General features: G+C 42.5%; 1 pseudogene; it reads right to left on the bottom strand.

Annotated features, from left to right (window-relative positions):
* Window positions 1-4,768: 4,768 nt before the first annotated feature.
* On the bottom strand, window positions 4,769-6,445 carry LOC147693067 (uncharacterized; annotated as a pseudogene).
* Between the last annotated feature and the right edge of the window lie 1,510 nt (window positions 6,446-7,955).

Genomic DNA, 7,955 nt, shown 5'->3' with positions numbered 1-7,955 from the left:
GTAACTACAAGAAACAACACGCATTGGCAAAGCCAAGAGGTCTTGCATGGCTTTGCTTTTTTTAATTTTTATTTCCCGATCCGAGTTAGATTGGTAAATAAAAAAAATTAGCACAAAAGTATTTTTGTAGGCAGTAGTAGCACACAGGACTCATGCGGGGAGAAGCAACACGAAGGGTGCAGGTGGGGAATGAAGCATAACAGGGTTGAAGCAACACAGAGGTGGGGGGCAGAAGCAACACAGCAGGCACAGGTGGGGAGGCAAAATGGAGGGCGGGTCGGAAAATTGAGCAGTCCTGGTTATAGGTCTCTACTCCATAATTTGTAATGCATTCACATTTTCAATGTACAATAAATCTTTGAAAAAGTCTTGCGCGGCAAAAGGTTAACATTCCCGGGGAGCAGGCTGTAGGCTGCACCCCCTAGGGCACTGCTCCGACTGGTGATGCCCCTTGAAGTCAATAAATATCATGTGGATTACTGCGTAGTGCAAATGCCCGGGCCCGCACCGGTGCCTAATAGCTCATCAACATACTGGCTGGAAATAAATCCACCGGGAGCAATGGAAGGTTTTCAGTAAATCATCAATTTTTAAATGTCCTCTCCATTAGGGAACCAAATTATATTTCTGCTATTCCTGTGCTTAGTAGAAGATTGACATTACAAAAAGAGGGGTTGAACCCATGCAGTCGCTAGGACCTGGGCGATATCTGGTACATATGAAAGGGATCCCCGCAAGAGAGACGTGTTGTGTCAAATAACCAACAAATATGATTTATACTATTTCATAGAGCAAAAAATTACATAAAAGAGATTCAATCTGGGTACTGTAATTTATTAACAATACCACGGTAGTAACATAATCAAACGATTTTGAAAAAGCCCCAAAAGGGAAAGGGAAAGGGGAGGGGAAGTGCTCACGGGAGTGTAAGGGAGGAATGAACACAGTTAAGAAGACAAGTGATAGGTACAACAATTTCCAGCAAAATCAAAATAATACAAATACATACGCCCGAAAATCAAGGCACACAATGATGAATAACTAAACAGATGAACTTTCAATGGACACACAGTTAATTTAAAGCTGTAAAGGGCTTGTGCCGGAAGTTTTAGGAAGAAAACCGTCGACGTTTCGACCCCTGTATGTAGGCTACGTTCAGTCCTTAAGTGGGGTCTTCATCAGGACAAAAACAGGGAAGAGTGAGGGGCAATCCTGTCAGGTAAATTAATAATGAATTAGTAAGTGTATATTTATTATGATATTACATCATGGTCATTTGATTTGAACTATGATGAAAATTACATGTACAACTTAAGAAAAGAGAGTTACCATGGAGTCGTGGCCCAACTGGGCTCAGGAAGTGAAGGTATGAAGGACTGTGCTTGGGTCACATGTCGATCACAGCGTAATTTATTTGCAGAGCTACAGAGGAGAGAGGACAACCAGTGAATAGGGGACCCTTTACTTCACTGGTGGTTAAACAAACAGATTATTTAATTAAGACCTGTGTCAAATCTAGTGAGTAGGGTGAGGGGAGTACCTAAGATGTTAAAACGGGTGGGTGGACTCCACAGCCTTAAAGGAGATGTCTATTGATTTACAACTGTCCACAGAACAAAATAATGTGGAACACAAGTCCCAGTATAGTAAATACGGCTATATTCTAACAGATATCTCAGAACCAGAGGGATTGGTATAAGAGTTTAAGCATATACAAGAGCAATCCCTTCAATTATACAAAAACGCGGTATGTACGAGTGCATAACATACCTGTAATTGAATGGAGAGCGAGGGTGAAAGTTTCCAAACGTTTCCTCAAATAAACTCGTCAGAGCCGCAAAGCCAAGAATTCTGTCGGCAGCCGATAGCTTACAGACAGCGTGAGTAATGCTGCCACAACGTCAAACACAATAAAGGTCAGTCTGAGGGAGAGCAAGGATTGGCGGTTAGGAACAGGGAAGACCAATTATAAGGTTTTAGTGATAACTACACTGTTTATTTAACAAAATAATGTGGAACACAAGTCCCAGTATTGCAAATACGGCAATACGCTGTAAATTATCTCAAAGCCAAATGAGATTGGTTTACGAGTTTTAGCATAAACAAGGGCAGTCCCATTCAATTATACAATAGACTCGGTATGTATGAGTGCTTGACATACCTGTAATTGAATGGAGAGCTAGAGTGAGTGTTACCAAACGTTTTCTCAAAACACTCATTGGAGCCGCAAGGTCCGCAGCTGATAGCTTACAGACAGTGTGAGTCGAGCTGCCACAAAGTCAACCACGATAAAGGGTGAGTCTGAGGGAAAAGCACGGATTAGCGGTTAAGAACAAGGAAAAACAACGATTGTCAGGGTTATGTGATAACCGCGCTGTTTAGCCACATACCGAATCACATCCACAGCGTCCGTGGACAGTAACTTCGCAACTCCAGCTACGCGGAGTTACAGGGGCGGAGTCAAAGATAAAGATACCGCCCAGTAATAGAAATTAAAAAGTCACTTAGTGGACTCCCGCGATCGTCACTAAACAGTAAAAAAAATTCAAAAATTCACTAAGAAGTCAGGTCGGGTCTAATAAAACGAGTCAAAGAACATTTCTGTCATCATTTCACTTACATTTGATTGGAAAATCATTTAGAAAATCCGCGCAACTCTCCGACATGAGGTTGAAAGCGGGGTGTTTTTCAAAAAAAGAGAGACCTGAATGGTAACAAGCATGTGATGTTGTGAAACCCAGAGTATATAAGACAAAGGTGTAGATCATAATATTTATCAAATCATTAGAGTGATATTTAATATTTAATATTTAGGAAAACATAACGGAATTGGCACTGTCCGTGCAACTCTCAAACATGAGGTTGAAGACGGGTAGCTGTTTTTTTGAAAGGCCAAGACCGATGGGCTAAATGATAATAGGCATTTAATGTTGTAGAACCATGAGCATATAAGAGAACAATATAGATTACAGTATTAATTAAAACATTAGAGAATTGTTTAGGAAGACAAAACAGAATTAACACTAACCGTGCAACTCTCAAACATGAGGTTGAAGACGGGTAGCTGTTTTTGAGAGGCCAAGACCAATAACAGTGGAGCATTGTATGTTAGTATTTCAACACAACAACCATCATGATTTGCCATATAAAAAATTCCATGATTCATAATGCCTGCTCAGTTCTCAGACATGGGGAGGGCAATGAATAACTTTATAGGCGAGTGGCTTAATTAGGTGGTACAAAGACAGGATATTCATACAATTTTATTTATTTATTTATAGTCTTATAGCGCGCCTGAATCAGCCCCGAAGGGGTATCTCCGCGCGTGGCTTCTGTATGAGTTAGATAAACTATAGTTGAGGAGTGACAAAGGGAAGGCTAAATTAATCTTGTGGGAACAAGTAAGTTTTTAGTTTCTTCCTAAAGTTGAAGAGGTTGGGAGTTTGTCTTAACTGGGGAGGGAGGGAATTTCACAGCAAGGGGCCTTTAAGGGAGGGGGCTGGACCACCCTGTCTCGCTCTGGTAACTTTAGGTACATATAGCAGCATAGTGTTGCTGGAGCGTAGAGTGCGTCCGGGAGAGTAGGGAAAGAAAATATCTTTCAGATATTTGGGACCAGATCCATAGATGCACTTATGCATGATGCAGCAGAGTTTAAAATATACCCGCTGTTGCACTGGAAGCCAGTGAAGGTGGGAAAGGAGAGGACGGGAGGGGGTACGGGGAGGGGCATTCAGGATGAGTCTTGCCGCGGTGTTCTGCACCACCTGCAGTCTGCGCAGTTGTTCCTGGTTGGCGGAAATGAGTAGACTGTTACAATAGTCTACCCGTCCAAGGACTAGTGCCTGAACCAGCGTTTTCCTATAGATGTTTGGTAGGAAAGGGAAGATACGCCGTAAAAGTGCCTCGGTGGTAAATAACCCCATTTGAGTTAGGGAAGATCTCAGTAAACAGATTAACCCAAGGTTGCCAACTGTGCTAGACTGCCGTCTTGTTCGTTGAGGCCATTTTTAATTGAGTCTAAGAGGGACATCCATTTGGATTCACGGGTGTTTAGTACTGTCAATATATTACCTCATCTTCTCCCCAAAGAGACCTTTTCAATCACAAACCATCTCAAATCTGAGACAGCATGCCCAGCCTTTTGCCAGTGTTCTACTAGCGGGGCACCTACCACATTGCAGCGTAACCTGCTGCTGTGGGACGATATGCGTGACTTAATTTTCTGTTGTGTTTGTCCCACATATATCTGTCTACATGGGCATAGGACAATATAGATCACACAACTTGAGTTGCAATTTGTGTGGTATTTTAACCTGTAAGACCGTCCACCATGATCAAAACTCTTAATCTGCATGGTGGTCTCGCATGCTGTGCATGTACCACATCTGTAGTGTCCCAACAATGGAGGTAGATTCCACATACTTGTAAGAGTAGGTTGACTCGCAGGTTCCAAATACGAGTGGACCACCATGTCTCGTATGTTTTTGGCCCTCTTGAAGGAATGGAGAGGGAACTGCGTCTGTTTAATCTCATCTGACACAATGGACCAGTTCTTGTTGATGATACGTTTAACTTCATTACTCCGTGTGGAGAAGGTGGTTACACAGATGATACGGTCCATTTCCGATTGGTTCCTGTTTTCCGGATTTAACAGAATATCGCGTGGATTATACCAGGCCCGTTTCCTGGCACGTCTCACCATTTTGGATGGATACCCTCTTGAGATGAGGCGCTCACTTAAGATCTCAGATTCTTGGATGTAGTTTCAGCGAGTGGAGCAATTTCTCATAATCCTGAGAAATTGTCCGACTGGGAGATTGTCTTTTAGCCCTCGAGGATGGTGACTTCCATATTGCAGTAAGGAATTTCGCTCCGTTGGTTTCCTGAATAAGGTGGTTAATAGACGATTGTCTTCCACATAGATCGAGATATCCAAGAAAGGAATCTTCTCATTGCTCGAATCCATAGTGAATTGGATATGGGGGTTTCTGGAATTCAGCCACACATGAAACTCCAAAAGGAGTTCCTTACTTCCCTCCCAGATGCAAAGAACATCATCTATGTATCTGACCCAAACGGTCAGACTACTGTGAAAGGGATTGTCAATGGAAAAAATGTATTGTTGTTCAAAATGATCCATAAAAATGATGGCCAGATTTGGAGCGAAGGTAGCCCCCATGGCTACCCCCTTAGTCTGCAAGTAAAAGTTTTCCTGAAAAATAAAGAAATTCTGTCGCATGGCGATACTCAGTAAATCGATTATGAAATCGGTCGGAACCTGGACGGGTGCAGGTCGCTTGTCTAAGGCTTGTCTCATTACTTCCAAAGCATCGAGTTGAGGGATGCTGGTATAAAGCGAAACAATATTGCATGTCACCAGGAGTTCGTTATCTGGATTTAATGGCCTTTCATCAATGAGGTTAATAGTTTGTGTGGTGTCACGGAGATACGCCTTGGTGTTGAGAGCAATTGGTTTCAAGAAAAAATCCATGTATTTGCACAAAGGTTCTAACATGGACCCGCAACCCGATACAATTGGGCGGCCGGGTGGGCTTTCTAAGCTCTTATGTACCTTTGGTAAAGTATATATAGTGGCAAGTCGGGGAAATTTTTGATTAAGGAATTTGAATTCCTGCTCGCTGAGAAAGCCAGCATCCAATCCTTTTTGGGTAGCTTCCAGAATAGTAGTTGCCAGTTCACGTGAGGGGTCAGTTGATAGTAGCTGGTAACTTACTCCATCTGACAATTGTCTATAGATCTCCTCTTTATATTTACAAAGGCCCTGGATGACAATTGCCCCGCCTTTATCGGCGGGCTTGATGACGACTTCTTTGTTGTTGCACAGCTCTGTCAATGCCTTTTTCTCCATTTTGGGCAGGTTAGATTTGACAAATTTTCGCTGGTCCAGTGCTCGGTCTACTGCAGAGGTCACAATTTCTTCAAAAGCCAAAATCTTATGGCTCATGGCATAGGTCGGTGGAAAGAAAGTTGAGGGTTCTCTGAGACCCGTGATGGAGCTGCGTTGTCTTGTGGTTTGGTTCCGGAAGTAATATCTTAACCTGATTTTTCTGAAAAATGTCTATAGTTCAGTTTTTAGCAGAAATGTATTGGGTGGAGCAGTGGGGACATAAGAGAGACCTCTACTCAGGACTTTAGTCTCGTCTTCATCTAAGTTGTGATGAGAAATGTTAATCACAGGATTGAGGGATGGATCACTACTGTCAGATGTGATGGGTGACATAATCTGATCTTGGATAGATGCGTGGTTCACCACCTGTAGGTGTTTCTCCTGGTCGAGATCTCTCCGTGGGCTTCGGGACGAAATGTTACCAGTTTCTGCTGTTTGCCTCTGTTGCCTTCCCAACCACCAGGATTTTGTTGTTGTTGACCTCGTGCTTGACCTCTCATCCAAGAGTTGCCACGACCTCGTGGGGGCCGCCATTGACCGCGGCCTTGATCTAAAAAAGGCTGCTGAAATTGAGGGGGATACTGTTGGTATCCACGCTCTTGGGGTGGGTAATTATAGGAGGTACTGGGTCCTGCTTCCACGTCACTACCAGAGCTGTAGGAGGAATCCGAAAACGTTGTAAAATTACGTCTTCCTCTATAGCCACCGCGAGTGCGGTTGGTGAAACGCCCCTGATTGTCCTGCTTGTAGTAATCAGGCTGCAAATATGGATACACAGTTTTTTTGTCAAAAAGTCTCAGGTCTCTGGCTAGCTTTTCCAATTTCTTGGTTTGGGCTGTTATATCAAATTCTTTAATGGTGACTTCTAGGTTATCCAAGGCCTCCTTAGCTTTAGTGAGAGTGTTATCTCCCAAAATCTCTGCTTTAAGGTCAGCAATTTCCTTGCTCAAAGAGACAACTTGTTCCGCGGCAGTCTCGACCCCCAGCACCATCCAGTGCCGGGAGCAATTATTCGCCACGTAGCTGAAACTCTCTTTGGACTTAGGCACATCAACAAAGATGGCCGGTTCAATCTTAATCTGTAAACCATTCGGTATTATGTTGTCTTGGAGATATCTTGTGAATAAATGCCCGTGTAATCGTGTTCTTATCAATTTTTTCTCTAGTCTCTCCAACCGAGATATTTTATCATTTAAAGAGAGATCAATTATAGGAACAGATGTAGATAGAAAGGTACTCAACAAATCCTTGGTTAGCTGGTTAATGTACTCCTCTGTATCGGACAATAATTCAGATTCCACCATGGTGTATCTAAATTAAATTAGGACTAAAGGAACCTCGCAGGTCAGCACCTGCTCAGAGGACATTACAAAAAGGGGGGTTGAACCCATGCAGTCGCGGGGACCTGGGCGATATCTGGTACAAATGAAAGGGATCCCCGCAAGAGAGACGTGTTGTGTCAAATAACCAACAAATATGATTTATACTATTTCATAGAGCAAAAAATTACATAAAAGAGATTCAATCTGGGTACTGTAATTTATTAACAATACCACGGTAGTAACATAATCAAACGATTTTGAAAAAGCCCCAAAAGGGAAAGGGAAAGGGGAGGGAAGTGCTCACGGGAGTGTAAGGGAGGAATGAACACAGTTAAGAAGACAAGTGATAGGTACAACAATTTCCAGCAAAACCAAAATAATACAAATACATACGCCCAAAAATCAAGGCACACAATGATGAATAACTAAACAGATGAACTTTCAATGGACACGCAGTTAATTTAAAGCTGTAAAGGGCTTATGCCGGAAGTTTTAGGAAGAAAACCATCGACGTTTCGACCCCTGTATGTAGGCTACGTTCAGTCCTTAAGTGGGGTCTTCATCAGGACAAAAACAGGGAAGAGTGAGGGGCAATCCTGTCAGGTAAATTATTAATGAATTAGTAAGTGTATATTTATTATGATATTACATCATGGTCATTTGATTTGGACTATGATGAAAATTACATGTACAACTTAAGAAAAGAGAGTTACTATGGAGTC

The sequence above is a fragment of the Lissotriton vulgaris genome, chromosome 9 (assembly GCF_964263255.1).
Source record: "Lissotriton vulgaris chromosome 9, aLisVul1.2, whole genome shotgun sequence".
Lineage (NCBI taxonomy): Eukaryota > Metazoa > Chordata > Amphibia > Caudata > Salamandridae > Lissotriton > Lissotriton vulgaris.
The sequence above is the reverse complement of the archived record's forward strand: the minus strand, read 5'-3'. Positions and strand labels throughout refer to the sequence as shown.